Here is a 15,326-nt window from a genome sequence, read left to right as displayed (position 1 = left end):
CAGGACATGTTGGTGCCACCTTTCCACTGCAGGCTCTGTGGGAGGATCCAGTTCCCTCAGGAGCTGAGACCAGACAAGCCTGTGGTGGGTTAATAACTTTAACCATTACTGTTAATTAACATTGTCAAGCTGTATAAGGGCTGAGCTGCCTGGATGCTGCCCAACCCATGAATACCTCACCTATCACCAGGGTTGTCGTTCTTGCCTGTGGACTGCTTTGGAGGCCAGATAAACAGGTAACCACTGATGTACCCCAGTGATTATTGATCACCACTGGATCAGGAATTTCCCTTCTTCCAGAGACAGGTTTGTCAGTTGTTTAGTTCAGGTCTGGTCCTGTCCCACTGCTGTTCACACCATTGCAACCCCAAGTTGTGTTTGGAACAGAAGAAGAGAAGGCCATGTCTGACTTGGTGAGCTTTAGCCTTTGCTTGGCAGTGTTTTCTAAGTCAAGTTTTTGAGCTGATGCTCATGAAACTGGACTTGTTTCAGGGCTCCAGAGGATATTCCTGCAAGTAGACCGTGGTGTTCTGGCTGGAAAGGGAGCTGCGCTCATCAGCTTCTCTTTGTACACCAGTCACTGCTTTCAACGTGATGTGTTAAATCAGGAGCAGAGTCTCTGGGACCCCTCTTGGAATTGCTCATAGGGACATTGTGGGTGAATTTAAGGTACCTTTGGCCCCCAGTGTGATGAGAATGGTGTCAAAATCTCAGAACTCCTGTATCCTTCCTGAAGCTGCTCCAGGATTTCCCTTGCAGCTGTTCCCAGCCTTGCCACAGCCCGGCTTTGATGCAGTGCAGAATGTTCAAACGACCCTCTTGCTCTGCGTCTTCTCACGTTGGGAGAGAGTCTTTTGATGTCACCTGGCATGGCTGTGTTGACTCAAGTCAACGCAAGACTGATTTACACCAGCAGGGCTCCCTGGCTGTGTTTGCCCAGCCCTGAATAAGGCAAGTTGTGACGTCTCTCTGGAGTCACCACAAGGCCACCTGATCCATGTCTTCCTTTTATGACTGACCACAAAGTGCCACCTCCTCCTTTCTACCACCAGCCCTCCCTAGGTATATTTGCACAAGTCAAGTCCCACCCTCTGTGCTGCTTTATTTTCCCATCAGTGGCTGGGAATGCTGTGTGGTTTAGGTGTCTTCACCTTGCTAGGATGGGGTTCTTCTTCCCTGATGGGAGGCTGGGCTTTTTAAGCTTCACATCCATTTGTTGCAGAATGCCTGCTTAACCCTTAATTCTGGGGCTGAACTGGCACTGTTTGGCCCATTAGTATAGGGCCTGGCTGGGTTTCTTTAGGGCCACCTGATTCTCAGAGTGTTTCTAGTCCTTTGGCCTGTAAAATGTGCAAGGTGACACAGAAACCACTCACTGGTGTCAATGAGACCACGTGAAAAAGAACCCCCCCCGGCCTGGCCTTTAGGTGTGTGCAAAAGGAGGAATAAAAGGCAATAAATGAAAACAGAGATGGTCTTGCTCATCTTCAATTTGGTTGTCAATGGCAACGATTCTGGAAATTGTGTTGCATGGAGCCTGTTCTTTCAATTTTCTAGAGGACCAGGACATCCTTTTGTTAAAAGAAGGAGCTAAAGACCTTGCTTGGGGATAAACAAATCTCTTGCATTAGACCTCGTGACAGCATCTTCCTCCTTTGTGGCACGGACTGGCAAAAAGGACGTCAAGGGCCTGGTGTTCTGCAGGAGGCAATGCTAATGGAACCAGCGCTGGGTGGCTGTGTGTCTGTCCATCTTTTGCATACACACACCATCTCTTTATGTCAGACGTTTCAAGGGACTCTGGAGAAGAGGATGCTTACAAAATATTGGGGCTGCAAAAAGCCAAGTGCAAAATGTAATGTGGCACCTGGGTGCTGTGCACGGCTCAGCCTTCGCTCGAGGAGAAGAGGGGAAAATTAAAGATTTATTTGCCCTCCTTGGGACTGTGCACGTAGTATTTGTGTGCTTCAGTGAAATGGCAAGCTGGAGGATGTGCTCTGGAGGGAGAAACACGACGCTTGGCTGGAAGGCTTTCCTCAGGCAGGATAATTTGGTCTGCAGAAACTGGTTAATCATAAAAGCCATGTGGTGTGCGAGGACACAACGCTTAAAGTGCCAGAGCTTCCTTGGTGCACGCAGCAAGCAGGGGGAGGTACAGTGCAAACAGGGAGTTCTTGTGGGAGACAGGCATCCCTGTGTCTTAGTGGAGAAATCTTTGCAAATAAACCACCTGGCTCTGTTTAAAGCAGCTAAAAAAGGAGCAAGGACAGCGGGAGGACACCGCTGACTGATGGCTGGTGAGAGGTGGATTGCTCTGGGGAAAGATGGAGGTGGTGACAGCTTCCTGCCCTCTTTCCTGCCCCAGCAGGAAGGATGTAGGAATCGTGTTATCGCGTGTTGGCATTGTGCTGTTGAATATTCCTGCTTGGTGCTCAGTAACCCGCTCCAGAGTGGGTGGTGCAGATAAGAAGGGGCCTGCAAGAGTGGCCTGGGGAGCAGGCTCAGCAGATAGCCCCAGATCCATTCCTTGCTCCTGGAACAATGGATCTGGGGTCTTCTGTGGGCTGGACAGGTAGAGCACTTCTGGGGACACTGCTGGAGGAATAAAAAGGGACCATTTCTTTCAAAAGCACAACAGAGAGAAGGAAATGGAAGCTCTGAGTGCACCTCCGGTCCTCTGCCTGCCCCTCTATGCCAGTGTGTGCATATCCTGTGCCTACAAAGCCACAGATAAGGCAGCACTGGAAGGAGACTTGTGTCCTGGGTGAGTGACTGAGCTCTGGGCTGAAATTACACAATCCCTGTTTAAGTGGCTGTCCTGCAGCTCTGCAAAGGCCTGACAAAGGCAGGGGAGAGGTGGGGAGGGGTCTGTCCCCCAGGGGGTTGCAAAGGGAGGTCCAGTATGGTAGGGTGCTGATTCCTCACTAATTTCACCAGAGGTGTGGCTGTACCCTCCAGCTCCAGTACTCTCCAGCAGCACGGTCCTGTGACTTTTCAGTGCTCAGAGATGGTTTCCCTTGCTCTCCCGAGAAGGTGAGGAAGATGCTGTGTTGGATGGACATGTGTTGGAGCTGCTTTGCCCAGGGCATGCCACGGGGAATCGGTCAGCGAGTCAATCAACACCCTGGGCTGCACAGTGGGTTGGGAGCAGGTCAAATCCTGCTGAGCTCTATGGAAGAGGTATTTCCTGTCCCTGTAATGTCAGCCTGGATGCAGTGCAGAGCATGGCCACATCGTGGGTACACTGGCTTTACAGAAAGCTGCTTCTCAGCCTTCTCAGCTGCAAGGCTGCTCGAGGCAGGACCTTTGGCAGTGTTTGTGTAACACCTCGTGTACAGGAGTCCCAGTCCCAGCTCTAAGTGATCAGCCCAGGGGCAGGTGCTTCCTGAGTCCTCTGAACCTTTGCTCTGCAGAGCTGGACCCAAGAAAATGGGTCCATCCCCTTGGCCTGGAATTGTAGGAATTCCTAAAGGGAAGAGTTGTAATGCTGCAGTGAACAAGCACAGGTCCAAGGGGTGGAAATGGGGGGGAGAGAAAGTGTCAGCCACGATGCTGGGATAGATCAAGGATCCCCTGGCTGCAGGAATAACGTGCCTTCAGTGTTCTCATCCAGGCCCAGAGAGGTGCCCCTCACATCTGACTGCTGTGTTTGCTGATGAGGCGTGACCATGTGCCTGCCACTCGGTTCCCAGATGGAGAACAAGCTGTTTGCCTGCTGGAAGGAGAGGGTGAAGAAAACCTCTGCCCTGAACCTCCCTATGGGCTCCACCATTCCTTGTATCCCTGCCTGGCCACTCCATTAGGCCTCCTGGATGTGTTCCTGCCACATGGATGTTTTTGTGGTGAAGGATGGAGCCCAGAAATCTGATCCATAAAACAATATCACTGCTGATTTGCTGGAGCCAGTAAGGACAGGGACTGGACAAATAACTCGGCACGTTTTGGTGAGGTGCTTCTTGTAGTGAAGCACTCGGCTGGGGAATGAGCAGCAGAAAGTGGAGGGTGATGAGCTGTGACAAGGACACCACAGCAGTAGGAGGGGGGGTGGTTAATGTGTAAATTTGGGAGGAATATGCTCTTCCACTGAGGCAATGCTGAGTGAAGTTCTCCCTGTTAAGCATCAAAGGCAGGCTGTGCTTCCCTGGCGAGTGCAACTTGCTTTCCAGCCTCAGGAAAAGGAGAAACCCCAGGAAAATGGCCTTGGATGGTTGCAAAGGTCAGATCAAAGGGGAATCCATAAATGTCCCTGCAAAAACTGGAATGAGAGTGATTCCACCCAGCCCAGGGTTCTTGTACTTAGGTCTCCTAAAGGGGAGAGGAACGTGCAGGGGGCTACACTGCTGTAAAGAAGTTAAAGGTATGCAAGGGTGTTTTATGGTCAGGTCTGGCCAAGTCTGTGTGTTATTAAATTACCCCCAGCCATGTCCCTGCTGCTGCTGGAAGTGCTGTCTGACCTGTGCTGTCTCCCAAATCTTGGATACCTGCAGGACAAAGCTCCTTGCCATGGGCTGAAGCCACACCAGGTGCCATCCTAACAGTCATGGTTCCAACTCCCAGCCAATCCAGAATCTGCTTCCTCCTCCCTTTGATCCAGTGGGAGGCTGGTTTGTCCCAGCTGATCTGTTTAAGGACAGGGGAATATTCAAACTCCAGGACCACCTGGACAAGAAAAGATTGAACTAAAGGTGGGTTTTTTGGAGCATTTGTCGGGAGGTGGTGGTGGAATTCCTGTGGCTGCTCATCTTTCTTGCAATGGTGCCAGCCTTTCCTGCTGGGCAGCAGGCTCCTTGTGGCCCCAGTGCCTGATGTGGGGTGTTGTTCTCCAGCACAGGAACCTCACCACCTCATGTATCTCTAGGGCCTGTCATTGTTTGGCACGTTAATGGGATTGTTTTCCCACTTCAGCTCTATTCAGATCAGCATTCCAGCTTTAAACCAAATGCTATGAAATCAGTCCAAGAAAAGAATATTTGTTGCTGAATTTGGGGTTTGCCAGGTCTGTCTGTGCAGCAGGCACAGGCCACAGGTACCCTGGCAGCTCAGTTTGCTGCCCAGCTGCAGCCACAAGCACGATGCGTGGCAGAGCTCCCACACTCACCTTGTCTGTAAATATTTGTATCCTTCCCTGGTCAATCAACAGCCTGGTATTTGCGCAGGGAGAAGGCAGCAGACATTTGGAGAATTAATTTTCTGTATTTGCACAGGGAGAAGGCAGCAGACATTTGGAGAATTAATTTTCTGTGCAGCCTGTTCGCAGGAGCTGCGCAGGAAGGGCTCTCGGTGGGACTGTGGGATAACAAAGCAGAGGGAGCAGAGATGATCCCTTCTGCTGTGTAACAATGCCAAGGGGCACAGTCTCAGCAATGTTCCTTTGGGGATTTATGGAGCACTGAGCTTATCACCGCCTGCAGAACAGGAGGTGCTTTAGGCTTGAAGTACCGGGGTTTGTAGGCAAAGAACAGGGCTCTTGCCGATGTCGTGTCTAACCTCTCATCTCCTGCTGCTTTCCTGAGTCAGCCAGCCCCAGTGGTTACAGATTTACAGTTTCCTTCTCTGAGCCTCACCATGGGCTGTGGTAGCCCAGCTGCACAGGGGCAGGAAAAGGTGGGCAGGCAGCCCTTGCCAGCATTCCTGCAGAGCCATGGCCCCTCTGGGATCAGCAGCATTCCCAGTGCTACTGGCAGCTTCCTGCTGCCATGTGGAGAGAAGGAAGATGGGGCTCTCATTTGAGGCTCAGCAGCCTTAACTTTGTGGGGACCTTGCTTGGCAGTTCCTGCCTGGATAACACCCTCCCTTCCACGTGTGTGGGTAAATCAGCATTGCTTTGGATCCAGAGCATGAGGGTTGTCACCCGTGTGATTTTCTGCCCACCCTTGCCCCATCAGTGGCTGTGTGGTGGATTGGATCAGGGATGTGCTCCAGTTTAAAACCCTCTTCCCTCCTGATGGATCCTTTGCCATCCTCACAAAACCCAGACGTGCCTTGTGCCATTGTACCAAAAACTGTCCAATGGTTTTCAAACTGTCACAGTGTCTTGATCCCACTCAGAGATGAAAGAAGGGAGAGGGGTGAGGAGACAAGCCAGGCACAATGAAAATCATTACCCTAATTTCTTCATCTCTAAACTGCTGCAATCACTGTAGAGGGTGTAACATGCACCTTCAGGGCACATCTCCAGTGCAGCCTTTGGTGTGTGCCCTGCTAATGCCACCCTTGCAGCAGCCTGGAGCATGTCAGGCACCCCAAGCAGGATGGCTGTCCCATGATAAGGCAAAGGGAAGCATCCCTGGGTGTTCGTGCACTACTCACCTCTGCTGGGGTCAAGATTTAATTTCCAGCCTTTTTCCTGGTGCTGTTCAGGAATACCCACCCTCTCCCTGCTCAAACAAAAGAATATCTTTTTGGGAAAGATTTGCCAAATGTTTCTCTTTGCAGCAACACAATCTCAACTCCTCCTTCTTGCCTCACTTTTTATCCACAACACCGGTTTGTGAGGCCAGGAGTGAAACAGGGAAATGATCCAGGCTAAAAATAACCTGGAGTGGATGGTTTAGGTGTCACTCCACTTGAGAGATTGTGGCCATGGTCAGAGACGTTAGGTGGACTTCCTAAGAGCTGCTCTGGGCTTTTGGGTACAGGCATATTTTGCCTGAAAAGACACAAACGTGGTCTCAGAGAAGGCTTTGGAGAAATATGCAGCTGTCTCTATTTGTATGTCAGCTTTTGAAGGTAGTGACAGCGTATCTCAGGGCAAAAAAAGCCCCAATCCCCTTTTTACACCCAGAATTGGCCAAAATGAGTGTGAATGATGCACCAGGTGGAGTCTGACACTGTTCCATTTCCTGATTGTCTTGTTGGGAAGATGTTTGCCCTGGTTAGAGGGGTATAGCACTGTCACAGAGTCAAAAACTCTGTTTTGACCTAGTGAAGGGGAAGGCAGCAGCTGAAGGGGCTGGTCCATGTGAGCAGGCAAGGAGGCAGCTGGCGTTTTAGTGGTGAGTCTCTGCCCCTCCACTTGCATGTTTTCACACAGTGTATTCCCACTTCCTCAGGAAGTGCTCATTCTTTTGAGAGTAGAAGAAGTTTCATTAATGGCTTTTCTGGGTTGAAAGGAGGGATGCTGCTCTTTCAGAAATGGCCTGTCACCTTTCTTTACTCGGTGCAGAACAGCCGATGGCCCTGTCTTGGCAAGTCCAGCCACACTCTGCCCATACTTTTTGCTTGTCTCAGGGCACTGGGAGGAAGACTTTTTGGTTTTTTTTTTTTTCTTTTAGTTCTCCCCATTTGTCACCTTCCTGGTGGGTTCACCTTGGGATGACCCAGATGAGGAACTGGCCTTCTTTGCCTGAGTGTGGGCAGGGACAGCCTGGCCTATGGGAGAAAGGTCAGGTCTGCCTGTCCTGCTAAACGGGGCAAGGCCAGCCCTTCTCCAGCCTGGTTGCCCATGTGGCTTGGTTTGTAGCCCAGTGAAGCCCAGCAGTGCTCTGCCAGTCACGGCTGGGGCGTGGGTGGAGGTGGTGGCACGCAGCAGGCGGCTCAGGGCAGTGGCACACGTGTGACAGCCACAGGGTCACGGCCACCCCACAGCAGGGCAATCAAACCTGCTTGCAAGAAGGGCTGCAGCCTTCACGTGATTTGAGGAGTGGGTGATTAGGGCCACAGCAGCACCGTGGGGGGCTCAGGACAATTCCTGCCTGCTGGAACATGCAGCTGCAGCCACATCTCTGCCTCTGCCAGACACTCTCCAGCCTCTCTTTATTTAGAACCTAAGGGAGTGTGGAAACCCCTGAGAAGAGCTGGAAGTGCTGCTGCTGTTCTCTAGCAGGTTTTCCTCCTCCAGAGGAGATTCCAGAGCATGCTGGAGGTCACATTTCCTCCTCTTGTTCTCCTTGGTTGCGGGGTGTCCATCCTTGACAAAAGCTGGCGACGGGGGAGGTGTGAACCTGTTGGGTACTTGCATCTCACATCGCTGGTTCGGTGTTTGCAGGACACCTGTTCTACTCCTGAAAGGGCAAGTGCTGGGAAAGCCCCTTCCCTCAGCACACCACACTTCAGTGTCCGTCAGAGGAGGAGTCCTGGCCTTGGGCTGATGAAGCTGTTACGGGAAACAGACTATTCTTGTCCTTTTGGCCACCTGCAGAAACCATCACAACTGCAGAGGTTTGGCCAGCCTATAAGTGCTTCACACAGCTGCTGTCCTGCCATCTCGGGGATCTCTAACCTTGTAGGTGTTTTTTCCTGCTGGTTTTTTTGTTTTTTTTTTTTACTGTTTTAAGTTTCTTAGGCTCTTCTGGAAGCACATTGGAAGAGCTGAAATTTGTTTGCTCATCTGTGTGGTCCTCCCATAATGGCATTCCAAGGCTCTGCCCTCCAGAACGAAGCAAGGACAGCCATGCTCTTTTGTCACAGGGTGAGTCCCGTGACACCTCCTGTCCTCTGCCACGCTCCTTCCCTGAGCTGCAGGCTGTGGTTTCAAGGCTCCTGGGAACCACATCAGAAAATATCCCAGCCCCATGATGCAAGGCACTAATGACCCGTGCAAACTCACTTTTCTGGTTCAGATTTGTTAAATATTTTTGTCTGACTGGAAGGCCCTGTGCCACATCAGGAGCTGCGTGTCTCTGTGTCCCATGTGCACCACAGCTTGCCTGTTTTCCTGCACAGAGACAACATAAACTCCATGAACCACAGCTAATTGGGTAGAAATTGGGTGTTCTGCTTATGCAGACCTGAGATGAGCTGTGTGCTGCTGAGGGGACTGGTGCACAGATGCTGTGTTCCTGCTGGTGGACGGTCAGCCCTGGCACTTGGATGCTGTCCCTGAGTCCTGGCACAGCCTGCTGGGATGGGAGGCTGCTCGTGACCGTGTCTCACAGCAGGCAGTGCTGCTCCATCCCTGGGTCTTCCCCGCTGCTGGAGTGCAGGTGCTGATGTGGCACAGCTGAGATGGGGGAATTCTTTAAGTCCCCACAGCTTGCAGCATCTGAAATCAATTGTTCATTTCGCTGTAAAACTGTTGCTACACCATTTCACTTTGCAGCCTTTCAAACAGGCACGTCTGTCAGATTTTCATGTTGTCAGTGCTTTGTCATGTTGGATTTTCTATTTATTAAGAGCAGGGCTTTTACCAAACAAGCATCTCGGTCACCATCTTGGTTAAAAAAGTACATCTCAGGGTAAACTTACCTGAAGTCATCTTGTGGAATGCTTTAACTTAAGGATGGTGTACAACCCCCCCAGAATCTATGATTATAGAATGTGGCCAGCTTCAGGCCCCAGCAGAGATATGTGATCTGTTTCGTAATTTTGCTTGCATGGATAATTTAACATCTACTCAAACACTAGGAAAAAAAAAAAAATATATATTTATTTATTATAATAAAAAAAATATATTACAATTATGTATACACCTTCTGTGCACACATAAAATGGGAGCTCCACAACTGGTGCTCTGCCCTTCCCTGTGCTCTCCAGCCCAGAATTTTGGCATGGCACTCCATCCCATGGGAGGGTGGGAATCTGTTAGTAATGCTATGGTCATCAGAAAGTCGGTGCCTGCGGCCAAACTTACAGTCAGGAGCTCGCTGCCAGCCATGTGGGCAGGCTTAAAGCCTGGGTCATGTGGCATGGATGCAAATTTAGCGCTCTTGAAAACCGAGCTAAGCCTGAGGGCTCTGCAGTGAGCCCGTGGAGAGCAGCTGTTGTGGCAGCGCATGAACGAGTGGGAAGGGAGAAAACACTCTTTCCTTGTTTCAGAGAGAGAAGAATCTCTCTTGCCTGGGGCCCTGCAGTGCAGGGAGCTGCGGGGCTGCGTGTCGGGCTGTGGCTTGAGTGGCAGGATCAAGACGGGGACAACCGTCTTGGCTGCAGCCCCGAAAGGATGGAAAAGCCCACGCCTCTGTTTGCCAGGCCAGCTCAGCTGTGTGCCAGGACAACCAGGAGGCAAGGGCACAGCCAGGGGCTCCAGTGCCATCAGAGCAGCAGCTCAGGACTGCTAGGATTTGGGAAGAGTTAAGCAGGCTGGAGCCGAGGAATGAGCTGTGGTGTTCTTTCTGTGATTTAAAGAGGGAAAAATGCACCCTCCCTCTCAGATGCTTCCTTCTGTCCAAAAAAGGCTAAATAGGCTCAGTGAAAAGCCAGCAGAGGCATTCCTCCTATTCTCTGGAGTAACTGGATGTAAAAGCCTGGATTTAAAGGGGTAGCTTGCAGCAGATTAAATGCAACTCTGGAAGGAATTCACCTCCTGCAGGAAAGCTGGCTGTGGTTTCCATAGGGAAGGGTGAGCTGGGTGCTAGCGACAGAATGAGTCTGTGTACGAGATGGGTCTTAACGAACACAGATGATTCATAAATCACCATGGATTATTAAACACAGGTGGCCAGTTTGTCTTCTTTATTTTATTAGGGACAGCTTACATGCACAGTAATAACCCCGGGGCTCAGCAGCTACCAAACACCCTGGTTAATGGCATTAACCCTGATCCAAACCCTGTGCATGTCAATGGGGGACTCTCTCCTGACTTCCAACGTGCTTTGGAGCGTGACCAAAGCGAGTTTAATGAGCTCTTTCAAGATACTCTGTCACCCTCCTGCAGCCAAACAGGCTGTGCTGTCCTCCCTGGGCCAGGACTGCGGGCACTGTCTGCACCCCTCGCTGGTGGCTGTCGGCCACCTGCAGAACACACCTGAGGGCTGCTTTGCAAAATTGCCTCCATGCAGAAAAAAGCCACCTCTGGCACCCAGCAAGGAGTCACAGAGGCAGTCTGGGGCTTGATGGAAGGGCAGGCAGGGGGGTGAGAAAAATCTTTAAAAGTGAAAGGAAACTTAAGGGAAGTGGGAGGAAGGGAGGCTGAGGATGATTGCCAATGTCAGCGTGATGGGAAGGGAGGGATCCCTGGCAGACAGACACCGTGGTCCTTCCTTCCCATCTGCAGCCAGCAAGAGATGAGAGCAGCATGGGGCACACCTTCATGGTCGGTGGACCACTGCCTCACCCTCCCAACTGGATCAGAGCTGGAGAGAGGTCCACCCTGCTTTGCTCATTGCCCAAAAGCAGGATTTCAAGGAGGATTTCCTTGTCCTAGGGGATGAGCAGGAAGGTCTCTGCAGGCCAAGGAACCTCATCAGGCAGCACATACCAGCTACTCTGAAAAACATTGAACTCTTGCCCCATCACACTCCACACCCCTGTGAGGGGCTTGTGGCTTCTTTTCAGATCCTGGTCCTGTTTGAGGTGGAGTTTCCCACTCCCATGAGAGTGGTTAGCCAGAGCATCCCTAGTGAGCATGGCTGAGACTATGTGAAAAGTGAAGGTCAGGGGGTAAAATGTGGGAAGAAGGGAAACAATTGATGTGGGGGATGGAGGAGGGGATCTGGAGGAATGTTTCAGTCACTTTGGGTGGCAGTTTCTTATCTCCCTTGGGCATAATTTCTGGGACTTTCTGTGACTCCCTGAGTGACTGAGATGCAGAAGACCAAGTTTCTTCATCCATGAAGTCAGGGCTGCTTTTGCTTGGACCTTTATACTGGGGAAAGGGCTTCAGGAAAGTCTCCTGAAGAGAAAGCGGGGAGGCAGGGGAGTGGAGCAGTGTCACTCCTTAGCTGCCTTTACAGGGCAAGGATTAAGCTCTTCACCTCAGTGCCTTCTGCAAATGCCAAGCCTGGGCAGCTCATTCTCTAGCACTGCCTCGACAGGAATTTTGCAGTTTCTCCAAGTCAGACCTGTGCCTGTTGGTGGCTCTTACTCTGCAAAGCTCGGTCATCACGTGAGGGAAGCCAAAGCTGCAGGTCCTTGCCCACTGCCTGCTGGCAAAGTGTGACAGGGCAGGGTCTTCTTGCTGAAGGGCCCTACTGGAGCCCCTCCCAAGGGTCACAGTCCCTTGGTCCCTTTGCAGGTGCCTGGGGAGCAGACTGCATCCACCCACGCGGGGAGTGCTCCCTGCCCTGGCTGCTGCGCGCTCGTTGGTGCTGGCACCCTGAGCAGGGCTCTGTGCAGGGCTGCCAGGAGCAGCTCCCGATGCTTGGCCGTGCTTCCATGCAGGTGCTGGATGGAGGCTGTGGCTCAGGCCCTCACAAAGGGCTCCACCAGGCGAGGACTTGGTGCACGTCGGTGCCTGGAGGTTCCCTGAGCAGCTCCCGTCTGATTTGTGCGTTTACTCCCTGCCTGGAATGGAATACGTATTCAAGCTCTTTTCTAAGGAAAGGTGTTCAGAGTTACTGCCATGAGCAGCAGGCTTGGCTTCGCTTTTTATGGCTGGGGAAAGGAAAGGATTGCCACCAAAATCAAGTAGCTCTTAATGTAAACTTGATGGCCAAGTGCTGACCTGCAGTGAGCTGGAACCAACTGAGAAACCACCCTCTGTCCCTCCCTCCCTCTCTCTCTCTCTCTCTCTCTTCCCTACCAGGTGTGTGGCTCTAAGTAGCACAGACCACCCCACAAAATCTTACACATCTCCTGCTGGGTGAAGCATTGCCCAGAGGTGGGAATACCCACATGGATTTTCTGTGGAGCACAGCCAGCCCCAACGAGGTTATGAGGTTAAACGGGAGCATGTTTCAAGGAAGGGGGAGGATATGGTTTGCCTGGGCTTTTCCTTGAAAGGAAATGCCCTTTCAGAGGAGGCCTGGGAGAGGTGGATGCCAGGGCTCAGGGAGCAGGATGCAGTGACTTCCAGAAGCTGCAGAGGGGGAAGGACTGCAGTGAGGTTAATTTGGACCTCTGGCAAATTGGGGGTGGCAGGGAGTGACTCAGCTGGTTGTTCTGCTCTTGACAGTCTGCAACACTGTGCAGTGCTGTTGAAGGAGCTCACTGGATGGCAAATCCAGCTTTGGAGCACCTGAAATGATCCAGCTTGGATGTGTTTCAGGGGAGGCCGTTCCTGGCTGGCTGTGAAGGAAGGGCTGAGGCATCTTCAGGCAGAATTGCTGGCATGGCTGCAGCTTGAGGTTCCCAGCCAGGGCCAGCATCCCCAGGGCTCTGAGCAGAGAGTGGGGCTGGGGCTGGGCCAGGAGCTGCTGGGAGTCCTGGATGGTCCAGTGGCTTCCCAGCCCTGCCCGCTCCCTGTGCCTCAGTGCTCCAGTGCGCTGTGGGCTGCGTGGGCAGAGCATCCTCCTGGGAGGAGGGAATTGCTGAGCAGTGGGAAGCAAAGGAAAGCCTGGTTTAAAACAGCTTTGTTGGTGAGTCCTATTCTAGCCTGTATCCCTGCAAAATCGGCTAAAAATCAGTTAATTCAGTTAGGAGTACAAGAAGGGGTGTGTGTGAAGGCTTATCTACCTCTTGTGACCAGGGAGGTCAACACTAAAATCTTGAGAAGATCCCTGTAAGAAGGACCTGTACTTGGGTCCAGACAGGATCATGGCATCAGACAAACCCCCAGTTGTTTGCCAGAGAACACCCATGGTATCTGTGAACCCAGAAATGGTGTGGATTTGGATACAGAGCAGGGCAGAGTGTGGGAAGCCTTTGTGCAGCACTGATGCCAATTTATAAATTGGTCCTTGGGGCTTGCCTTGCCTTTAGATTTTCAGAAGGACATCGGGGTGATGCTGGCAGAGGCTCTCCTGTCTTAAATAACTTGGAAGAGAAAGAGAGAGGAAAAGCAGAATCAGGAAGACAAACATGAATGGAGAGGATGGATCTCCTGCCTGGCATCGAGTCCCTCTTTTAAGTTACTTTCTCTCAACTTGCAGATTCTAAGCTGCTTGACTTGTCTCCCCCCTCACCTCCTGCTTTCAGTTCTTTGATCTGAAAAGGCAATGAAACCAGGCAGTTGGGATTTTCTTAGGGGTGTGACTCAGCCTTTGCAACAGCGAGTGCCCAAGGCTCCCAGCTGCTGTGTGCACAGCTGGGCACAGGTGAGGTGCTCAAGGAGTTTATTTTTCTTCTCTCCAAGTCTCTTATTTCCCTCAATTTAAACTGGCTGCTGCACTTTCCTGCTGTTTCTAACTGGCCTGTAAGGGAGCATGTACCTGGATTGCAGGCATGGGAGGGTAAAGGAGTCAGGACTGCATTTCTTCCACACACTTCGAATTGCTGGCCCTGAGCAGGGCCCTTTCCCAGCTTTATCCTGCCTTTTATTTATTTTTTTTGTATTTCTATGACTTAACAGCAGATTGAAGTCTCAGTGTATATCTCCAGCTCTGCTTCCTGTCTGCTCATGATAGGCATCACATCTCTGCAGACGTCTCCATCTACCCTTAAGGAACCAGACTTTACTTTTTGAGAGAGTTAGAGAACCAGCACCTTAATTCCTTGGGCACCAGTAATCAGCAATCTCACCACTGTGAGATTTCCTGCCAGCTCAGAATGTCATAAAAATGACAGAGTCAAGAAAATGCTTTACAAACTTGAAAGAGTGCTGGGATCCACCTTTTAACCATTTTTTCCTCTGTGGGCAGAAGGTTGTATGTCTCTTGTGCTGCTTTACACAATGTAAGAGATTTTTTGCAATCCTGGCTCTGGTCTTTGAGGAAGAAGCCCACACCACAAGAGCCATGAGTCCTGGAAGCTGGGAAGTATCTCCAGCTTTCCCTCTCTTGCCTTGTAAAAGGACACAGGTACAAGAAACCTTATTGTCCTTCCTTGTGCCAAAAAGGGCATCGAGAGCGATTTGTGGTGGAAAACACAAACCCCAGGAAGAGTCCACACGACCCCTTCCCCACGGCCGACCCCCTTCCATGGCACTGCCCCTTTCCCCAGGTCTCTTCCATAACATTTCCTGTGTGCAGCCGTGGAAAGCAGCAGTATTCTGAGGCACAGGCTCTGGCTGTCGCAGCCGTGAGCGGGGCAGCTTTGCTGCTCTCGGCCACCAGCCCTGGCCCTCTCTCCAGCGCTGGGCTGGCAGCACCAGGGCAGGGCAATGACTCAGTGCCTGGCAGAGGCAGGGAGGGGAGGCAGCAGCCCCCAACCTGCGGCTGAACAGGCTCAGCTTTGTGCTGGACATCTTAAAGGAGCTTTATGACTCCTCTGAGCACAGCATGAGCCCCAGCTCCTGCACAGGCCCTTCTTTGTGGGTGGTGACGTGGCCCCGGCGTGGAGGCGAAGCCAAGCAGGAGGTGGGGAACAGCACTGCTGGCAGGGTCCCTCGAAAGGATTGGGACTGGGAGAAGGGAAGAGCCAGGACAGGGAAGCAAGAGCCCAGGGTGCCTAATTCTGGTCAGTCCAGAGGGGAGGTAGGTGCCCTAAGGGCGTGCCAGGGATCTGAGCTGATGGCGGTCCCTGGATGTCACTTAGAGTGACATGGTTGGCTGTTGAAGACAGCAGCTCTTGCAAGCTGGTGTCAGAGGTCCCAGGAAAGATGGGGGAATACTTAGAGAAGCACACCTTGT

This window comes from Vidua macroura, chromosome 3 (assembly GCF_024509145.1).
Source record: "Vidua macroura isolate BioBank_ID:100142 chromosome 3, ASM2450914v1, whole genome shotgun sequence".
Lineage (NCBI taxonomy): Eukaryota > Metazoa > Chordata > Aves > Passeriformes > Viduidae > Vidua > Vidua macroura.
This window is presented reverse-complemented; position numbering follows the sequence as displayed.